This window comes from Argiope bruennichi, chromosome X1, assembly GCF_947563725.1.
Source record: "Argiope bruennichi chromosome X1, qqArgBrue1.1, whole genome shotgun sequence".
NCBI classification, from domain to species: Eukaryota; Metazoa; Arthropoda; class Arachnida; order Araneae; family Araneidae; genus Argiope; species Argiope bruennichi.
Window position 1 is genome coordinate 108,309,484 of NC_079162.1, and position 21,282 is coordinate 108,330,765.

At 29.4% G+C, this 21,282-nt stretch overlaps 1 protein-coding gene across 1 annotated transcript in view; it reads left to right on the forward strand.

Moving 5' to 3' along the window:
• The window catches only part of LOC129958297 (formin-J-like), a 154,865-nt gene that overhangs the window by 22,406 nt on the left and 111,177 nt on the right, over window positions 1-21,282 (forward strand). The window contains exon 2 of the mRNA XM_056070684.1: window positions 4,539-4,651. The gene's annotated coding sequence lies outside the window, so the exon portion shown is untranslated. The remainder of the gene's footprint in view (window positions 1-4,538; window positions 4,652-21,282) is intronic.

The following is a 21,282-nucleotide window of genomic DNA, read 5'->3' on the forward strand; positions in this document are numbered from 1 at the left end:
ACTCTCAAACACTGAAACAATTTTAACTAGCTCTTTGTGTTTCATGTTTTAAGAGTAATTTTCAATCAGCATACATCAGTTGTTGAATATTAATATTCCTGTTCCCGCATTTGAAAGCTTTGTTTTTCAGCACTGAAAGATATGACTTTAAAATTTCCATAAGAGGCTGAATTTCTCTATTAAGATCATGTCAATTCTGTAGAAACAAAAGAAGTAATCAATGCTGTAGAAAATATTACTAATGAAACATATCTGTTAATTTTCTACATTATTCAGATTTTATTCAACACCTCCAAAAGGGACATGTTTTTGGAAAATTATCAATGCAATTGTGGGCACAAAAGTTTCTATTTATGCAAAAAAAATTTCGTAAGTTCCAAATAATATTGCTTTGTTTAAACTATAATATCAGACGAATTTGTTTGAAATATTTTAATGCTGGTATAGTCAACCTTATTTAACTGAATCTGCATTCATATAGTAATTCTGTTATTTTCTGTTTTGGTTTTAATTATTCTATTTCTACACATATAACCACAATTTTTCAAGCTATTCTACATTTTTTAAATATTGGTCTTTCAGATCTTTCTTAATGCTAAAAAAAAAGAGTTTCAAAATTTGTGTATTTTTTATAAAATTAAAAAAAAAATATTTATTAATATTACATTTTCAATTGAAAAATATTAATCGAAGTATTAGAAGGAATATCCGATTCTTTTTATAATGATTAAAAATTTCATTTCATTATTTATAAATAAAAATCAAAAATAGTTGGTCGAATTTTTTTCACATGCACCTTCTAAAATGCCGAGATCCTTAGAAAAAAAGTTTTTTATTTCTTCGTTTTCTTTGTACGAAGAAAATGATGTGTCGATTAGATTCCAGAGAACAATTTGTATTTCTGTTTAAACAGCTTAGTTACACAGGGTGTTCCTAAAGGTCGTTTACATTCTTTAAAGAAAAGTCATACCGAAACAAGTCGTTTTCATAATAGATAAAGAGGTCGCAAATGAAAATTTTGACCACTATAGACGATTTTTTTACTGTGAATTAAGAGAAGAAAAGAATACACCAAGTGAGACTTAGATTTAATGAAATACAAATAGCACAACAACAAATTGTCAGTTTTCAGATACGGAAACGTTCCGAGCTTTTGCGCATGCGCTAATCGAATTTTTTCAATCGCAAAAACAGAGGTGAGTGGAAAAATAAAGAGGAAATATTTATTTTTTGCTAAGCAAAATATAAAAATGTTACACAAGCTTTGAATTAAAATGAAACAGCTTGATTCAAAAAGAAAATGAATATCAACATTTCAAAAGAAAGGTCTAAAGAAAGGCAGACCTAACAAAAATTCACACTTCTTACTCACTGTGTATCATCACTTAGCGGAGTAAAATCGTTCAAAAGTAATAGACAAGGATTTCTGAAACGAAGAGATGTAGCATGAATAGTAACATAAGTAGCGTGTATAGCTACGGACGGGTAGCTGTTTGAACATTATATTGATATTGCAGTTTTAGATACTCTTGCCATCGCATCTCACATGCTGCGTGCACCATTTGTAATGTTATTATGTACGCAACTGTTGGTTGTGTTATTGTGACTTTATATTCCATTAAAACTGTATTATACCCATTTTATCTTATATTTTCTTTTCTCTTACATAATTCATTGGCATTGAGGCCCTTTTAGCGAAAAGAAGGGCAGAAAAATTCTTCTGCTTTTCGTAGCAAATCCTCCAATTTTCCAACTCATTTATTATTACTGTTGTTGGACTTAACGTGATGAAATTTAAAAACTTACAACTTGTTCATTTCCAAATTTACTTTCAAGTACATAATTTTTTAAGACTTCAGTCTCAGACATTTTCTTTTAAAAATTATTTGTCTATGTATTATTTTTTTAAATTTCTTAAAAGCTGCAGTTAACACTATGCCGTCCACAAGTCTAATCAGAATTCTTTTGCTTGGCGCCATTAGGACTTTTGATGGTTTTACGAGGTTTTAAGGAGATCATAATTTTCATTTTCATAAAACAAATAAATAATTAGTTAAAATAATAATAATTTTCATTATATAAATAATAATTTATAGTAAATAATTAAAATAAATTTAAAAAATTCATAAAATAAATAAAAATTTGTGCGTCACTTATGTGGTGCCAGCGGCATTTGCTTCATATTTTCCATATGACACTAATGTGGTGCCACTGGACGGCATAGTGGTAATACATCAGCATTTCGAATATTTTCGTCAAAACAAATGCGCATAGATATTTTTGTAATATATAGTGCTTTCAAAATATCACGCAAATTGTATTTTTCATTTCAATAATGTTTATTGCGATTTTGTGGATTATTCATAGTTCTGCTATATGTATTATATTTTACGTGCAATTATATGTTTTATATGAAAAGATATTATGCATAGGAGAAATACGCATAGCATAAATATAAATCACCGCTATTGATCAGTAAATATTTCGGACGGACAAAATATTGCAGCGTAACAATGATTGTTTGAGTCGATTTATCGGTTTTCGTAACGAAAATCGTCTTATTTTTGCAGAAAAATTAATCATCCTTTTCCCTTTTAAAGAAAGTCATTAAGTTCTTCATGAAAATGTCACAAAAGTGCGATTAACGCTCTTTAACATCTCATCTTTCCAGCTAAATACCACAAATGTCCTTCCGCAGCAGTTCCCTCCCTTTTATTCCCAACCGCTAGCTATCTTCTGTGGTGTACAAATACTCACACACCGCGAAACAAAGTCTCTACTATGCTACTTCCGTTTCAGTAACACGTCCTGTTTTTCTGCCCCTTTACAAACTAAAAAGAAAAAAAAAAGTTAACTAACGGATTTGAAATGATCGTCATTACAAGAACCGTTTCATTTAACTGAGAAAGGCGGAAAATAAAAAGATAAACAGTGCAGCTTATTAGACAAAAACTTAATTGTTATGGCACGAATTCGGACGGTTTGAAACAGCGAGAAACGATAGGGTTAGTTGTTCTTCTTGGTGTTTTATTCCTTGTAAGATCAAGATTTTAACTCGCTTTCCTTTCATCCAGGTGAACAAACATTTATCACTTCGAGCCGAAACTTAATGACTTCATTTCGCTGAAAAACTTCCGCTAAGATGCGTAACCTTGCAGTTTTTATTGGTTTGAGAATGGACAAATTTCCCTTTTGGACGTTGGAGCTTAGGAAATAATAATTCTGGAAAGAATGCTGAAAGCCCATTCTTGTTTTCAGAAGTAAAACATTCTGTATCATCTAGTGTTTTTCATAACTCATGGATTTTGGGATTCTTTGTGTCAAAATAACTTAGTCCTAACTGTGAGAAAATTCGACAACTTCGAGCAATAGTTCCGAAAGATTTGTTCGGGAGTTTTGGTTCCAGAAATGTATATTTTAAGTTCCTCTCACCCAATTTAACCATATAGTTTTATGTGGTTATTAAAAGGGAAAAAACCAAAATCCTCGGTCGTCATTAGTATTATTTCTTGACATTGCGAGGAATTTTGTAGTAGTTAAATTTCCAAATAGTGCAGTTTTATAAAACGAACTTCTCTAACTTACCTCTAGATTTTTTCAAAAGGCTATAAAAGTTTTAACTCAAAGATTTCTATCAAAAGTATACTTTTCAAGCTCATCCATATGTTATCATGCCATATTTATATGTCATATACAATTCTGCCTTTTGTCATTATAAAAATTGACCTAAAGATTCCATAGACGTTTTCTGCAGGAGAGAGGATTGGATTTAAAATGGTAGTCTTTAACTTTCACGCAAATCGTTAAGTTACTTATTGATGGATTTAAGGTAAGAAGATTCCGATAAGTTGAAAAGCAACAGATCATGATGACAAAAAATATCTTTAAGTCTGAAACAAATGATCGTAATCAGATAAATCGTGGCTAGTAAGATTCTAGGTTACTAAAGAATCCGGAAAGTACAGAACAGTGCCAGTTCTTTCGTATTAACAGAACCTGTATCGATTTCACATTCTTCACGCTCTAAACAATTTAATTAAATAAACCTCTTTATAATGTTAATAAACATAAAGATATATAGAACGAATTCTGTAAATCGTTATGCCTCCTCAATTTTCAATTGAAAATAATCTCAGATGGTCAGTTTAGCATTAGTTAACATAACTCAACTTTAGTAAGTGGGAAAATTTTCGAAAAAAATTGTTTTCAAGGTTTTTTTAGCTCAACCTTTTATTCCAGCTTATATCCTGACTAGTAATGTATGTATTAGAAGGATATCTTTCTTAACCAAAATAAGTTTATCTCATTCAGTGTCTATTTGTCAGTCTGCTTTTGCATTATTCATGACATAAGGTTTTGGCAAAGATATTCACTTTACTGATATGTAAGAGAGTATCTAGAGACTTGATGGTCGTTCAGTAGAATCAAAATTTCAGCAATTGATTCAGCGTAGAGTAGTTTCTTACTTAAGTAATAATTGAAAATTGCGTTTTAGGGCAAAAATGTTGTGCTAAAAGAATACATTTTTTTCTTTGCAGATTTTTGACCAGCTGCCGCGCTTTATGCGGCAATTGGAGTCAGTATCCATTATGAGAGCTATTTTTCTTCAGCTGTATACGGTAGAACAAGAAGAACGTCTTTAAAATTCCAGGTAAGTGTATATCTTAAGTTTTCTACTGTTCAGACAGCGATAATAGCTTTTGAGGATGTATTTTACTGACAAAATATTTGTTTGTCTATAGGATTCTACTATTTCAATAACAGAAAAAAATTATTAATAGCATTCTATTTGAAAAATTATGAGAGAATGCATTTAATTTCTTCAAAAACTGATGCAATTAACTTTTAATTTAATTAATAACTGATTTGAAAAAAAAAGAGAGAAAAAAATTCAAAGACGGTTTTAAAATACTGGTTTTTAAATATTGTATTGAAACTAGTGGCATTTTTCAAAGGCGTATTGTTTTCAAATGAAAACAATGCCATCAATATGTACTCAGAAACAAAAATATCAATAATTATTATATTTAGACAGCTTTCAGTGTGTCTTTGAAGAAGTTGAATGACAAATTAATTACAACCAACGTCACTCATACATCAACAAATCAAAACTTGAGCGATTGAAGGCTTGTCCAATTACATTTTTACATTTTATTTTTTTTATTTGTTTAAGCTATTATTTTTTGAGTGCACGCGTGTGTGTATTATTGAATATCCCACGATATTCCAAGTAATTATGTAGCTTTGAACAAAATAAATCTTCCTTTTTTTCATATATTGTTGAATATTTTATAAAAAAAGATAACTTTATTTTTATTTTATTTTCTATCCAATCTAGATCCAAAATAAAACAAATCTTTTATCAATCGTTAATTGCTTGAATACGTTATCAAATATAAAAAAATAATTAAAAATACGATTTTTTTTTAAAATTTTTATTTCTGGAATTCTTGTTTTTAGATAATTACTCTATTTATTAAAATTTCGTTCTAAAATATTTACTTGTAAAGCAGTACGTTATTTAAAATAAATTTCTACAAATTTTATGTTTTAGATCGTACTGTACCGGATAAATTATTATGAACTTTTTTGGATAGAAATTGGTTTAAAAGTTTTTTTACATGGTTTATTCGATTTAAAGAATAGTTAAATATCTTATCAAGAGTTTGATTATGCAGATTTCATACGAAAAACATGCAGCCGTAATGCATTTGAGGCATGTCATATTATCATTATTTCCATCTAGTGGCTATATTTCCATAATATTGTACAAATGTTGCTAACGTAGTAAATTTTATATTCCTTCAGAGTACCATTAAAGAATCATATCTATTTATTTAAAAAAATTTCATACATATACTAGCTGCCTTTGGCGACCAGCTGATTTGACGGATATATTGGTGGTGTTAAATTTAAATTAAATCTCTAATACATTATTTAATGTTCATAATTCTCTATGCAAAGGAGTTTGCCTAGTAAAGTCGGTACCCATGACATCATAGCGGCGTTAAAAATTTAATCGTTTAGACAATTTATTTCAAATTGCTAGTTGCCTTGAGTTCTAATGTAACTTCTTTCTGGATTCCTCGTGTGGAAATCTTGTATAATTAGCAGGATCTTTTTTTCCTTATCTCTTAATAACTGAAGAAAACAACGAAAGTGATTTGAGCAGTTTCATTGTACCTATGGAATCTGTTGATAAAAATATTTTTGCAAAAAATACTTTTAAAAAAAAATCCGAAATTTAGAGAAAATATCACTGCAAATTTGACTTCATTAGAAACACAATTTTTTAAATTTTAAAATTGATGAAACATTCATTAAATTTGCTTAATTATATTTTCGAATTTTATGACGGAAGAGCGCCGGAATTTTGCTTCATTTTTAATAAATTAAATTTAAAAAAATCGCTTCGAGTTGCAAATACTCAGCTTCTAAAGTATAACGCCGAACGTGGTAGCTTTAAGTCTAATGGTCTGTTCTATATAGCGCTGATACACACTACACACACACACTTCCTGTTATAAGTATAGATGAAAACAAATGAGACGTAACATTAATTAACTATAAATGAAAATATTTACATAGTACTTTTATTTCTCAGATGGCAATTAAATGTTTTTAAATCACTATTAATCATTAATTGTTTTTTAATTATTTTAAAAAATTTCGTAGATGCACCAAATGTCTTTGTTTTTTCGACATATTGTTTGTATCAAAGTTTCCAAAGCTAGCATCACTACTCTTATTGGATTACGAAAATTGTCTCAAATTTTTCTTGTTCCAGATTCTTCAATATTTGTTGGCAAAAACAATTATAAATATTTCAGTAAAATGTCCTAAATCAGCATCTTTAATTAAGTTTTCCTCCAAATAAACATTAATTAGTATTGAACTTTCTTTTTAATTTTCTTACTAGGTCTCTTACTGTAGCAAAATGTAACAGAAAGAAAGAGGGGCGCGAAAGAAAAACATTTTACAAGCCCTTGCCTAGAAAATCAATTATGTTGTCACAACACCTTTATTATTTTAAATTTTTCAGAAATTTAAACAAAGAAGATTAGAAAGATGTTTTTGACTTAACTCTGTGAAGCGCTGAGAAATATATTAACCAAGAAACTCATCAATTTTTGTATGCAATTATATTGTAGGTCGTTATAAGTTTTCACTAAACTTTTCAATGAAACAAAAATCTCGATGCTTTATTTTCTTATACCATATAGAAGTGCCTTAAAATGTTAATTAATTACTAATTAAACATCAAATAAACTTCTTCATATATTTTTACTCATCTGTAATTAATGTTATGTTTTTTTACATTTTGGTGACCCGAATAGCAGAAAAAAGAATAAGAATCATTGGTTCCTTTAATAACATTTAGAATTAGGAAATCCATGGTTTTAAGAAACCCTTGAATTAGAAATAAAGAATAAAAAAACCGAGATTCAAGTTTTTCTTGAGACTGAATTCTTCACGAGTCTTGAAATGGAATAAAACTCCATTTTTCTGTGACAAGCTGTCAACATAGCAATCGGCTTTTTCATCCTAATCCCCATTACTCTTTTCAGTTCTTTTAACCGCTTACTTGGTAGAAACATGTAATTTGTCTAAGCAAAAGGGCCGACAAAAGATAAATTGAAATGATCCATATGTCTCACATATGGGTTAGGAATTACTTTTTTTTCTTTGAATGAATTTTCGTGTGTTGGACCTTTCGTTCTAAAGTAATTTTTCAACCGTTTTATCATTGCAACACAAACTCTTTCTTTTAACTCAAGGAAGTTTCAGGATGTATTGGCTTCAACTTATTAAAATAAGAAAACAACCGCTTTGAAATAGTACAGTCCTGTCAACAAGTGGGACAGCTCTAAATTTATTGCGGTAAAAAATATATTTTGTACAGAATCAAGATTTTCCAGATGTGAAACAGCAGCTAGAATAAAAAAAAATTACCGAGGAAACCACTTAAATCGGTTAAAAATGGTGTACAACAAAATATACAATGAAACTACAAAATTGTAGAGAAGTTGTTAGATATCTTATATCAACAAAATCATTCCAAATATAATTTCTCTATATTCTTTTATATAATATAGTAGGTTTGAATACGCATGTAAGATCTGATTATTTTCGAATCTTTCACGATGTAAATCTTTTCTTGCTTCCTAAAAATGTCTGTAAGATAGTGTATATATATATATGCATTATTTTAATGTTATAAAGTTTATAAGTTGGATACTTCTATAAATTGCATAAATGTGATCTGTAGGAAGCAAAAGAAAAAAAAATCTTTCAAAATGTCTTCTAGGGGCAAATGTTGGACCTACAGCCATCTAATTTAGAAGGTAATTAGTTTACTTTGTTGTGAGCTTTTTTATATCAAGGAAATTATTTCAAATATAATTTTTTTACATTCTTTTATATAATGTAGTAGGTTGGATATGTATGTAAGGTCCGATTATTTTCGAATCTCTCACAATGTGATTTTTTTCTTGTTTCGTAAAAGTATCTGTAAGACAGTGTATATATTTATATATTCTTTCATTTAATTCTTTATATACATTGTTTTAATGTTATAATGTTTATAAGCTGGATGCTATCGGTAAATTGGATAATGCGACACGTAGGAAGCAAAAATTCGTTCAAAACGACTTCTAAGGGCAAATGTTGCTAAAAGCTAACTAATTTAGATGGTAATTAATTTGCTTTGTTAGTGAGTGCCTACTTCTTGGGTAGTAGGCATCACTAGCAAAGTCTTTTCCTAAATTTTGATTAGTTTTGATATAAAGTTAATCGGAATTTTTACTTTATTTTCTCAATATCTCAGGAGCTTAGTTGTGCAAAAGCCATTTTTAAAATTCAAAATATTTGCTCTTCAGTGATACCAGTTTATTTCTGTACCAGAATTTTTACAATTTTAATAAATTTTTAAGAAACACTTTGGCTGTATTTTTCAAAAATACTTTTCAATCAAATTTACAGACTATATTTTGCAATGTTACTTAAGGATTATACATTGAGCTTTCCAACAAAATTAAATATAGTTTTATGTGTACGTTATCGTTGTAATAAGAGTATGTTTTTTAAAACAATATAGAGGTGGTAGGTGAATTTAGCCTAAAACATTATTAGAACAATATTTCGGACTAGAGTTTTGAACATATATATATGTATGTCAGTGTTAAATATTTTAAGCACTCTTTAAGTGTATTTGGAGACATCGATCAAAGCATTGCGCCATCACAGTTGGATGATGATTTAATTCACTTTTGGTAAAATTTAATTTAGTTAGATCAACATTGCGTAACGTAACGTAACGTTGTATCTGTGTGAAGGCTAACTTGGGATGAACTTAATAACTCTGAACCGTGGTCATATGTCGAGAACGATATCTGAGATAGTACCTTTCTCTCCAAACTTCTGTGTTCCTGTCCAGAAGCAAAAGCTTAAGCACCAGGAAGGAGTCCAGACTTCCTACCCCTCCTCCCATTCATACTCAAAACCCTTCGAACAAAATAAATTTTAGCTGAAAAAAAATTATCTTATTTCTTTTGTTTTTTTTTGTTGTTAATAAGAGAAATTGAAACATTTCAAACAGCAAATTCATCTAGTTTCTTTTTTTTCGTTGTTTATAAGCGAAATTGAAACATTTCAAACAGCAAATTCATCTAATTTCGTTTTTCTTTCATTGTTAATAAGCACAGAGTATTGAGACTACTTTCATTTGTATGTACATGAAATATATTTTTGAAAAATTATATTGGAACTATCTAGAAAATGTGGACGGTTTTAAAAGCTTAATTTCCACTAAAGTTCGGGAGAGGTACACCATAAGAACATGGATTAGAAGATATCCGAATCAGTATACAGGTTTTCGCCTCTCCTGGAGATAGATACAATAATGGTAATGGTTGCTGGTTAACGGTTCTATGTACCATGACAGGACGTACTTCCTGAGGGAAATATTTGTATATATGTTGTTTTTAACGGATACCATTTTGCACAGATCACAGTATTCATATTTTTATTTGTTGTGGTTCAATCATTCAGATAAACCGAAAGGCTTAATGATACAGCGAGATGATTTAATTATGTATTAATTTATATTTAGAGACAGTATGGGTATTATTGTATTTCAACTAAGAAATTTTGAGTACATACAACGTCTTTCTTAATCATATCATAATTATTGCATGCGTAGACCATGTAGTTTATTGCATTGAACTGATTGTCCGCGGAGATTAGACTGTCATATATTTGTGTTACTATCAAGCGAAAACAGAATTTCAGCCTTTTATAGAATTCCTATCCAGCCTTTTATATTATATATAAAAGACTAGCCTTTTATATTATTCCTATAAATGATATTATTCCAATCATAACTATGAATGGTTTTAGCATTTAACTTTATCTCTAGATGGTTATTTAAAAGCTATGCTATTTCTAGAATTAAATACATGCAAAATTTTGCAAGTATAATTTTTAGCTCTTTTCTAAACTCTAAAAATGCCTCTACATATTTCAAAACTTATCAGAAAATTTATTTTTCCAACTAAAAGACAGAGGGTTGATTGAAATATTATCACATGTTTTCAAATGTTTTTATCATTTGCTTTAAAAGTTATATTTAGTTTATCCATTCTTCAGTGAAAATTAATAGTTTTTATTTATAATGGAGCGTCCTCCCAGGGAAGCATCATGACTACGCTGATGAGAAATGACCCGACTCACGTTGCCACTTTCTGAGGATATAAAATTAATGGTAAAATTATCACCGATGATGGGATTTAGCCTCCCCCCCCACAGAAAAGATCCTATGTTTAGTTCGGTGATAGCTGTTTTGTAAAGACCATAGTACTCATGTTTCCTAGTATTCTCGACAACCCAATCATTAAGATACACTGTAGTGTCCAAGCTAAATCAGATTCATCATTTAATGAAAAATTGCTTGATTATAGGTTTACTAAAAAATTTTTTAACATGACCAATATACTTCCTTACAATGATTTTTGGCAGACATTACGGATTATTTGTACTTATTTCTGTACAGAAAAGCTATAAATATTGCAAGAGATAGTACTGAAATATCAATAACAAGTTGCTTGTTGTCTCCTAGCATTCTTTATTACTTTGATGATCTGAAAGTGGTTTCTCAGCTCGGAAGAATCGAGGATTTGTGAACAAATTCCACCGAAAATTGTACTTTATGTCTTGTGCGTGCAATCTGAATAATGTATGTTGAAAAATTTCGATACATATTAAATCTATCAAGCAACAACAACAACAATAAAAATTGCCTTAAATTTCTGTTGTAAATAAACGGTAATTTTCTCTAGCAAAATCCAATATCTGATAGAAAATTTAGGGTAAAATATAGAAAAATATATTTATTTTAATCATAAAAGAGTAGAAAAATATTTACTTCTAAAAGTATTTGTTTTTAATGGCAAATTGAATATGTGTGGTGATGCGATAGTTTTCAAGTTCATTACCAAAAAGCGGTACTCTGTGAAAAAAATAATTCTGAGTAAAATTACTCCAAAATTAGCATAATATATGAGCGTAGGTTTAATAATTAGTGTAAACTTATTTTCATTTAAATATGCTTATAATAAGTATTTCAAAAATAATGAATGTCGTTTAACTTGGAAATCTAAAAAAAAATATATGATATTTTACGTGATGAGTAACCTCTAAAGATTAATATTATTGCCCAGCAAAAATAAAAATATGTTAAATTGATGCATAATGTTTGCAAATATTATTGTATAAAATTTCATACGATTGTAATAATAGAATTCATTCTATGCACACCGAAATTTGAAGAAAACGTGTTTAGAGAAAAAGGAAAAAAAAAAAAAAAAAAAAAGAAAGAAAAAAAACTCATATTTCTAACATAGGGGCTCCTGTTACTTTCATTGTTAATGGATAATTTAGGAACTTTCGAATTTTCAAACCTATATAAATTATACATGTCTGTAATCAGTGAAATATTCCTATTTTAAAATTGAAAAATCAATTTTTGAAAGTACAAATGTTCCCAATTCCCATTAAACTAGTGATCCTAGGAATATCGGCGTTAGATATATCCTCGTTAGATAATTGCTCTCTGAAAGCACTCGTCGATACAAACATAATTGAAAATGATGGACAGAATGGAACTCAAAATTTAGTATCAAAAACAAACAATCCTAACAACAACATAAAAAAAAACACCCCGGAAAACTCAAGTTTCAACTGAGAGAAAATTCTCGCTTAAACGATTATTTTTTTAATTCTGAATCTCTCTAAAAATATCTACTTACATTCCTTCCTAATTATTTATAGATGAAATTATGTAGATTTTATGTATAACGTTCCTTTTTAATTATTTATAGATAAAATGACGTAGATTTTCTGTATAGAATTGTACAACAGTTGTATACAAATTGTAGCGGGAAGGTTTTCAGAAGTTTTGCTTTTACCTGCAGAGATTTCTGTTAATTTATTTTAAATTATGTGGAAAACATTAAAATTACAGCTGTGAAAAAAAATTTCGTAAAAAAGATTTTTTTGTTTGTTTTAATCTTTAATTTTTTTAGAAAGATCATCGAAAAATTGACAAAAACTCAATTCGAACTCAATCAAACCTTTTTGTTGATAAATATTCAAAACATTTTTTAAATATAGTAAAATATTGAAAAATAACGATTACTTTCGAATTCTCTGCATTATCTTAAAAATAAATCGAATCGAAAGAAATCAAACTGATGACAGAAATAGTTTAATAGTTTATTGACTTGAAAATAGTTTAAGAGTTTGGGAATACATATACACTTTTTTGAAAAAACAAAAGAGAAAAAATGGATTGTGTTCGGATTAGTCAGGAAAAGGAAATAACTCTGTTCTATTAATATAATATTTGACGTCAACGAATTAAATTAAAATTTAACTTAAAACTTGCAGTTTTATAATACTTATTACCGAAATTTCTATTTTGTAAAAAACAGCGTAAAAATCCTGAAGCGCAGCATTTTTCTAACATTTTTCACCTAAATATTCCCCTACGTCTTCGAAAATAATAATGTCTTCCTTATAGCCATGAGCAAATCATTTATAATTTAAAATCGTTCACATCCATTTGAAGAAAGCGTCGGGAAAATTCACATTCTTCAGCAAGTCCACAAATGTAAAACTCAATTAGATTGCCGGAAAACTTCACCATCCGTAAATATTTGGGATAACAAATAATATAATTCACATGCTCAAGGTTTAATTCTCATGAATTTGAAGGATACAGGCGGCGATGTTTATTGTTCTAAAGTGACTGAAAAATTTACTACCGATGACGACCAGAACTTCCTCGCTATAAACAACATGATGAAATCGCATGATGACATCTAGAAGAAGTGTCTTTTGGAATTGTGTGTCAAGAAATTTTACATGTTTGTCGAATTATCATTTTGGTTCCTGCTTCATCGACTGTCTTCTAGAAAACAATTGAATTATGATTAAATATATTGATGATTAATTTGAATAGCTAATTATTTATAGATAAAATGATGTATATTTTATATTTAACATTCCTTGGTAATTATTTATAGATAAAATGATGTAGATTTTATATTTAACATTCATTCCTAATTATTTATAGATAAAATGATGTAGATTTGATTTATATCTCATTGAACATTCCTTGTATAGAATATTTCATGAAGTTATCACTGAATGAAATAAAAATCACGTAAGAATGTAGAAAAAGTTCTTTCTTTTTACATTTTCGAAAAGCGCAGTCTACAAAAAGAAAGTATTATAATCGTCAAAAAATTCGAATTCTTTTCTTTGCATATCAGAATTCTGAGTAATAAAAAAATACATTTTTGGAATTATATCTGTCTGTCTATGAGCCCAGTGATTCGAAAACATTTTGAGCTAGAGGATGAAATTTTTTGCATGATATCTATTCCGAAATTGTAGGTATCTATCAAATTTTGAACGAAATATATTCTAAGGCAGATTATCTATCCAATTATTGAAATATAATTAAACTCAATAACTACAAAACAAATATAATAAATGGATACAATTTAGAACACATATTTAACATCTAAAGTATAGCCATGTATCACATTTTGAGCCACAGCTGTCAAAAAGTAGATAGTCCGCTTTTATACATTTTCACAAACGTGTAAACGCGATTACTTATAAACATGACTTAAAAATATGATTTTGTGACTAAAATCTACAATTACAGATTTAAAAAAAATAGACCATAGAAAAGATTTTGTGACTATAATTGTAATTCTGTATTAAATTTTGGTTTTTAATCCGTTGGAAAAAAGCATTCAAAATACACATTTGATTTTCTGGTTCCTGTGTATTAATCGCATCCCAGCGGTTAATCGCCAAAGATTTCACTTAAGAACTCTTGTTATTTTACTGGAAAAATTATTTAACCTTTTCAGTTGCTTTGATTACCCAACAGGAAATTTTTTCGAGTTTACGAATTGTCCATCTGATCAATTTGTAAATTGTTTATATTCAATTTTTTTGCAATTTTTATGCATTGTTTATATGCAGTAGCCGGAATCAAACGTAGATATGCAATAAAAAGGCAGCTTCAAACTACATTGTTAGATAACTGCTTGAAAAGTAGCCAAATAATTCATTCTTATACTATCTTTTTCGAAAATTTATTGCGGAATTTTCAGTAGTCTATTGTTAAACGAATTGCAGTTGGTTCGTTTTGGATAATAAAATACAAGCACCTAGGTGCCGTTATAGACGAGAATCCGAGAAACTTTTGTGAATCCGAAATCCATAAAATAGTAGCTGATTCCTAATTGCATAAGTACATCCAATTTGTGAATACTAGCTGTAAAAATGAAGTTAGAGCTTCTGTTTTCTCTTAATTTTTTCAAATTCTCAGTATGGCTCATAGATTAAATAGTTCGATTTCATGCGATCTGTCAAGAAGCTAAAACAGTAAAAAGTTTGTTTATTTTTGCATAAAAATTTAATTGATCTATAGAAATTTAATGAATGCATTCTAGCCCGTATTGAAGACAGAGAGGTATATATAAATTTTCTGAAAAAAACTGATAAAGATGTATAATCTGATTGTGTATATTTGCTGCACAAAAGTTATTTTCCATAATGAACAATTAAGTTAAATAGATTTTAACTTTACCTGTCAAGCGGTAAGCGCATAATTGGTATTTGCGTGTAGTGAAAATGAGTTATTTGAGCTGTTTCCTGTTATAGGTTTAACACTAACTGACATTTTAATTTTGTAAATAATACTTTCAGAGTTAATTTTCCTTTTGTGCAAATAAATTGTTTTATGTCAGATTAGCACATACACTATGAAGACTAATCCAGATGCACAACAGACTATGCGTTCCTGTTGAAATTCTAAAGAAATTAACTAATATGCTACTGCCACCAAGCGAGATGGTTAGTCTAAAGTTTATGTATATGGAAAGAACATAGGGTTGAAAACGTTCCGAAAAACATATTTCCTTCGATTTTGAATGTGGGATTATTTAAACTCTAAATCTTTGATCGGGAACCAACGTACAACAACGAAAAAGGTGTTGTTACTCAGTCATGAATTAAGTAGATTTCTAGTCAAACAAACAATAATTAAATAAATAAATTCATCTCTAAGTATAACTTCGGCACTTGCGTGTGTGTATATCAGTCATCATATACTGAATGCTGGGGCTGGAATATCCAACCAAAAAAAGAAGCAACAGTCTAACGAATTGCACCAGATCTTAATCATAGGCCATCTATAAAGGTTTCTGAATATACGTAGGCTGGTGGATAATTTTCTTGATTGAGCATTTTCATCTGCAACTATCAGTCAGTTCATCTACTTTTAGATAATGAGCCATGATGCATCCAGGTGTATTCATGGTATTTCCTGTAATTCGTGGCGTTTTATTTTCTGGAAAAGTGTGATATTACGGCGAAATAGTCCTGTTATTTTTATCATGATATTGGCTGTAAAAAATAATTAGTTAAAAACTCTTTTCAATAACTTCTGAAGGTTATTACTTCTTGTATATATGTGGTATTTGTGGTTAGAAGGAAATAGGAAGGAATATGCGTGGTGTAAGTCAAATCGGGTCACGATGTAAAAAAAAAAAAAAATGTTGTTGCATACCGCAAACTATATATAAACTAAAAAAAATTATAATTTTATGTAGGGGACTCAAGGTTTATACTTATTAATAGCTTGTAAAAGTTTATATAACTATTTAAAAGTGCACAAGCCGCTATTTTAGCTTGTTGCGTATTAATTAACTGTTAATAAAGCGAATACTTTTAATCAATGCTATAAGAAGTGCTACAAATATTAATTTATTTATTTCTATGCAAAGATAAGTAGTCGTAAGAATTGAAATAAAACATCTTCCAAGTCTTTGTTGTGAAAAAACAATAAAAATTGGTTTAAAGATTAATTGTGGAGTACGAACAAGAATGTTAAATATATCTTCAGAAAAGCGATTTCACTGCCGTTGGATATACTTTAACTCTTTGGCTTAGCGGGGCTAGTTCGTTTTGTATTTATCTAATGATTAAAATTGTCAGGTATTTCAAGTTTAGTTTGTTAAACTTAGCGTAACAGATACAAAGAAGTTAGCATTTAGCATATTTAAAAAGTCGATGACCAGTTGAAACAAATTTTGACAGTGTATATTTCAGATAATTTAAAATACCGCAGCTATGAATAGAAGAGCGACCTGATTTGACTATTTTTAAGTTACATTGTATAGAGAATAAGTTGTGAAAAAAATATAGAAACATGAATTCTTCCCCGATATCTTTCTATCTATTGGTGGCAGTGCTATGTTTTTGAGCTTGGTTTAGGTTTCAAGTAAAAACTTTAAGACTTTAATCACATGAATTTTTGATTGGGAGAACAAGCATGTAGTAGGAATAATGGATTTTCATCTTTCAGTTCCGTATTCAAAAATTTTGAGGGCTAAAATGCTTTTTAGAAATCAGTTTTAATTTCTTTAATTTGGTTATTAATTTTTTATTGTTTCTTGTGTTATTTTTTAAATTTTCTTGAAATTTTCAGTAAAATTGCTACAATTTATAGTATATAATTAAAGCACAATTTGAGATCCTATCATATTAGTATGGTTTTCAATGCAGGTCGATTTATATTATACAAGAACTTCTAATTGTTGCAAAATATGTCTTAAAAATCGGAAATCCGTTAAATCTTGAATTGTGCCATGAACAATATTTAAAACTTTACAAGAAATTGCGCTATATGGTGGAAATATAAGATATTTTATATACTTACTATATTCGTAACAAGAAAATTCATATAGCAGTGTAAGAAAGAATACAAATTAGTCTAAATCTCAAGTTATGACTTTTCTCAATTTGCTGCATGAGTTTAATACCGTCTCTGAAATTTAAAATTCCTTGATTCGAAATCCGTTTAATAAAGTGTGTATTTGATTAACATTACAAATCAAGGAGCTTTTGAATAACTCAAGCAAATTTCTCTATATTTATGAGCATTTTGTAATTAAAAAATAAAGACGATATGAAAAATCATTTGTTAAGAGTGTTATTTTCCTAGAGGTTCATGATAAACCGAAGCTTCCTCATTGAGTGTCAAGTATTTGTTTTATGTAGGTACCATAATGGTCTATTGGGAAAAAGCAGAAATTTAGTCTTTTAGATTTATTATATGGGACGAACCTAGGTAGCCTAAGAACAAAGATTAAAGTGAAAAAAGACTGTTCATTAGTTCAAACAAGAAAAATTTAAAAGGTGACTTCTATATATATATATATATATATATATATATATATATTAATTAATTTTCTATTTTTTTATTTTAAATTAGTCCATGTTACTTTACTGTAAAATTTTCTTTTGTTTCCTGATCCAAATTCTACTTTTTTTATTTAATTATTTCTAACATGTACTCTAAAAAATTAATGACCATTGCAGTTGCCGCAGTAGTGAGGGATAAAAGTCTGAAACTCCCAAGAATTTCATTCAAAAATACCAAAAATTCCCATTCCTAAATTGACAGAAAGAAATCTATCAGAATCTCTTAGTAAATCCGAAGGACATATATATTCTATTAATTTGTACATAAAAAGGATAGGAATGTAGAATTTTGTGTAGTGCGTCACTCTGAGAATATGGAAGTCTTTCAAAACATAAGCGAAGAATGCAAGCCAGATGAATCACCGCCTCCTTCCTCTAGAAGTCGACACCCATCTCGCCTCTTATTTACAAGATGCAATCTTTCTTGGCTGGAAGATGGCTCCCAACATCGTAATGAAATTGTAATATCAGTACTAATAACTCCTTTTATCTATCCTAAACAGATACATTCAAGACTCAAAAAATTGAATTATGATGACCATTTGCAGATGATTTGTGAGGGTTTGGATGTTTTCAAATTTTTTCTTAGTGACAGAGATTATATTAGTTGAATACAACTGGAAATACAACTTTAGTTTCAATATTTTTTTACAAGAAATGTATTAGCTACAGTTGACCTTTAGGTACCGTGCGTCATGATTTTTATGCTCCATATTCTGTTGTATGAAAATAATTGAAAGCAAGATCCATTTCATTCCTGTTGATTTTTTTTTTTGCTATTTATATTGTCCACATGTATTGCAGAGTTAGTACCTTTGTTTTCTCTTATCAGATATCAATATTCAATGTACCTTTAGGTTCTGTACGAAACCAATTGAAATTGATTAAAACCAACGGAAATTGATTAAAACCAGTTTCCATTTCTTTCCTATTGATTTTTATTTGCCATTGGCATTATTAAAGTACATTGCAGATTTTTAAGTTTGAGATACATTAAATTTCTGCATATACAAAGCCTAGGGTGATTCAGAAAAAAATGAATGCATTAATTTAATTCGCATATCTTAAATGTGCAAAATCTGTTAATGAACCGAAAAAAATTTTCCGAAAATTTTGGTAAATCTGAGTAATTAAACGTGATTACTAATTTTTCTCATATCATGTGATACTTGAAATTTACGAATACTGCTTAAATATATTTTTAAGAATTCAATACATTATTTCTTTTTCAAATATATTTTCAATAAAATCGTAAATCATTTGTTTCAAAGTCTCCCGAACTTATATAAATGTGAATGAAACGTTTTATTGATATTAAAAAGAAAATTTTATTACTCATAAATCATAGAACTACACACTCATGACTCAATATTTTTACTTTCACTACATATATCAAATTTTCTTTTGTATTGTTTTATATCCGAACGTTTCAAATCATAAAAGAGGTTTCATATGTTAAAATCATTCTCTGAGGTATTTGGGATGTTTTTATAATAATCGTTCGCTTTATAATAGTGATTGGTTTGGAATTATACAACTACACATTCATGACTCAAAATTTTTACTTTCTCTACATATATCAAATTTTCTTTTGTATTGTTTTATATTTAATTTTTTCGAACCATTAAAGATATTTCATATGTTAAACCATCCTATGGGTTACTTGGGGGGCTTATTTTCATAATAAATGTTCTGTTTATAATACTGATTGCTTTGGAAAGGTAATCACGGTGGAATTTCCGCCGCCCTGCGCAAGCGTCCGGGTAAACTGAATAATCATCGGCGCGGCGACATGGAAACAGGAACTAAGGTTAGTAGTTATTGCCAGTCACAGTATAAACCCTCCGTCGGAGGCACGTCCCATCATGGAAGTAGAGACCACTTGGCCTCAAAACTTTCATGTACCCCTCGGGACATTTATAGACAATGGTCTTCCTGGAAGTGTCTTATCCCCATAACTGAGGTGTTTACTTTCCAGTGGGATGATTTGGAAAGAAAACGTCTTAAAAGTGGTTTTTCTTTTTTTTTTTTTTAATTTGAAAACTTCTTATTGTTCTTTCTCAATTAGACCTCGCGTCTACGGTGGCCTGGTGGTAAGGTCCCGGCTTGTGTGCCGTAGGGTTTCAGGTTCGAGCCCCGATTCCACCGAAGAACCGTCGTGTCTATTGCACGTTAAATCCGTCATGCCAAACGTCCTCCCGATGGTGTGGTGTGGCGGGGAGAGGGAGGTGCCAGATCAGGTGTCGTCCTCATCATCTGATCGCGGCTCAAAATTACGAGGTCCGTTCTAAAATAGCCCTAATGTCGCTTTGCAACGGGACGTTAATATAACAAAATTAAACTCAATTAGATATCAGTTTTGAAAGTATTCATGCATAATAATTATCTCTATTTCCTTTAAAGTTCATTACGAACCTTATTTTTAAAGCTCAATAAGAATTCAAAATTTCCCCCTTCATTTCATTCTTCTCTCCTCGCATAAAAGTAAAATATTTTTCACTGCGCTATTATGATTTAATAACACTTTCATTATGTTGCCCCCTTCGTATCTGGCTTAATTTTTATAACTGTGAAAGAAATGAAAAATCTGGAGGCAAATATGCAATATAAAATTTACATAAACTACACGAGAAAATATATGAAAGTCAGTATTGCTTGAAGTCCTTCATTCAATATAAAATCAGTTTAACTAACTATATTTAAACTAAAAGTATATAATCTTAATTGCAGCCCTATCCAGAAAATGTTTTGAGTAATCAGATCCTGATTCGGTTTTTGCCCGAGAAATTATCTATGTTTTATAATTCTGCAGTAACCAGACTTCTGAGATTATCAGGGACTGTCCCAAATTTTGACTGCTTATCGTGGATTATTTTACCTGCTTATCTGTTCCAAATTATATAGGAAAACAAATATTTTATCATAAAAATATTTACTAGAATCCGTAATAAAAAAAAGTAGTTCTAAATAATTAATTACAGTGAAGAACTGTTTTTTGAGATTTCTCTAAAAAAAGGAGAGTATTGGTGCAGGGGATCATTAATGTCATATCCAGGGGGCCTGTGTTTTTTTACAAAATAAAAATTGGCGAAATCGGGCCAGTGATTAGGGGTAAGGGACAGGTTCTTTGATGTTTGCAATCTCTTTAAATATATAGTTTGCAAAATTAAAGTAAAATGAACCTCCTTTTTATTATATGTAGAAAAGGGTTATCTTAATTTTGTTGTAGAAAGAATTACAGTTTTCTTCTCCGAAAGTAGCCCTGATTAAGCTTAGTGGTGTCGTCTTTCGGCTTTTCGTGACCGATTACAAAAAATGTCCCGGATTCATCCAGATTTGAATTCAGCGTGTTCCGTTTTTAACAGAAAATAATGCACATTAGCGAAAGATATAATACTTTAAATTTTAAAAGCATTATTTTCTGAAAGATTATAT